This window comes from Octopus bimaculoides, chromosome 15 (assembly GCF_001194135.2).
Source record: "Octopus bimaculoides isolate UCB-OBI-ISO-001 chromosome 15, ASM119413v2, whole genome shotgun sequence".
NCBI classification, from domain to species: Eukaryota; Metazoa; Mollusca; class Cephalopoda; order Octopoda; family Octopodidae; genus Octopus; species Octopus bimaculoides.
In genome coordinates this window covers 24,623,149-24,625,365 of record NC_068995.1, presented here as the reverse complement: position 1 = coordinate 24,625,365, position 2,217 = coordinate 24,623,149, and the positions used below count along the sequence as shown (strand labels likewise).

The following is a 2,217-nucleotide window of genomic DNA, read 5'->3' as shown; positions in this document are numbered from 1 at the left end:
TATATATATATATATTATATGCGTGTGTAAGTGCGTGCGTGTTTTCTGCGTTGTGGAACTAACCTTCCTGGATACTTATACCGGTCATTCTCTCTTACTGGATTTTCCGTTATTCCTCAGGTAAATATTGATATCTATCTATCCATAATAAGAGAGTATTCCCCTCCCCCCACCAGCTTTCATCATAAATGTATTTGTCAATCTATTTATTTACCTCGAAAGCTAGTGTTAGGGATCGTTTCTATGGCGAGTACAGTCATCTCCTGCCATGAAATATCTTTGGGATTATTTTCAAGCATGACCGAAAACTATATTAGATCACATTTTCGATCAAATCTGATTATTCATTTTATTAAATCTATTTATTTTGATATTTCGATTGAATCACTCTTTCTTTTCGTAGCTTAGAAATTCTAGTTCGATTATAAAAACAATGTGTGCGTCAGTTGAAACCCTTCTAATGTATGTCTATCTTAAACCTGACATGTTCTTGCTATCGTTCTCATTGTTTGACCATCATAATGTCTGATTAACTATTTTCTACCTCTTAGTCTATTTCTTTCCCCTCTTCGCCCCCCTCTCTCTTTTTACACACACACACACACATACGTATATACATATACCCACATGCATTCAGTTGTATTTCTTTTGTTACGCATTGTACTTTACCTAGTATTTATATCTAGGCTTTACCTTGTCTGTGTTTTTATTTACTGTTATGGTTAGCTAATACATACCGATTAATACACTCACACTGTGCTCACTATGATAAATATATACTGCTGTTTAACAGATTTCTCACATAGCAATGAAGCCTGGGGCCGTCTTCTGCACACACACGCACGCACACATACACACACAAACGGTTTGTCATTTTCTAGTAAAGTGATTTATTCGGACATTATGCACTATTAAAGACGGTCGTTCGACTTACTTTAAAAATAATAATAATAACCAGATTCCTTCGTACGTCCTTTCTTAGGGCTTCACAAAACAAGTCGAGATCATCATGACTGAAACTCCTTTGGATACAGGTCTGCTTGATCAGATCAGATCAGAACTGAAGCTAAATAATGACAGCAACAGACATGAAGTCATTACAAACACACCATATCAATTAGGTTTCGTTCCTTGTTCGTTTAACCTACAAAACAAGTTGTTTGGTTATGACGTTGAGAGCGACACACTACAACACAATCCCCACTCATTGTACCAACATCAACACCACCATCACCAACCTTTTGCAAACCATGCCTATGTTCAAACGATTGACCGGTTCGGACATTTAGGACAGTCCATTGCCATCAGAGGTGGCTATGTCAACGATGTTTAGACTCCGCCTCTCTCTCTCTCTCTCTCTCTCCCTGGTAGGACGGGCACCGTTTCAGAAGTTTAACTACATATATTCATTCATACATACACACTGCACCATTATTGATTTCTTGCGTAGGCATTATTGATTTCTTACGTATGGGTAGGTGAAAATGAGATTATGGGACTTTCATGCCTTTCTCAAGAGCTTTAGTGACATAAAGGAATGCTGATACGTCTCGTCTGGAGGATTGATTGATTATACCGTATATTCTTTGGAGCTATATACACACTGCGCCAAGATTAATGGCATTCTAGCAGACACCGACCATAATTCTAACCCCCTCCCTCTATTCACCTATTATTTTACACCTACGTGGACTCCACACTGTCTTCATTACCCGTTTACTCCTACATATTCTCTCTCCATCCTTTCCTCTTACCTGCTTAAACACCCACTCTTGACGCTATCCTGAAAACATCAACATATTCAGAAGTAAACAATGCAGTTATATTGTGTTTGTGTGTGTACACATTCCCACTCTCATTCTCTCTCTTTATGTGTGTGTGTGTGTCTTTTTCCTCTTTTTCACTTGTTTCAATCATTAGACAGCGGCCATGCTGGGGTACCACCTTGAAGAATTTTAGTCAAACAAATCGATCCTAGTACTTATTCTTTTTAAGCCTGGTACTTATTCTCTCAGTCTCTTTTTGCCGAATCTCTAGGTTACGAGGACACAAACACAGCAACGCCAGTTGTCAAGCGTTGGTGAGGGACAAACAGACACAAAAACATACACAAAAACATACACAAACATAGATATATATACAACAGGCTTCTTTCAGTTTCCATCTGCCAAATCCACTCACAATACCTTTGGTTGGTATGGAGCTATAGCAGAAGAC

General features: G+C 38.4%; 1 protein-coding gene across 6 annotated transcripts in view; it reads left to right on the top strand.

Moving 5' to 3' along the window:
• The window catches only part of LOC106878778 (uncharacterized), a 195,476-nt gene that overhangs the window by 141,352 nt on the left and 51,907 nt on the right, over positions 1 to 2,217 (top strand). Inside the window, exon 1 of one of the 6 annotated variants that reach the window (XM_014928111.2) lies at positions 25 to 120. The exons of the other annotated variants lie outside the window; for them this stretch is intronic. The gene's annotated coding sequence lies outside the window, so the exon portion shown is untranslated. Of the gene's footprint in view, positions 1 to 24; positions 121 to 2,217 lie in introns of those variants that run through there. 6 annotated transcript variants of the gene reach the window in all.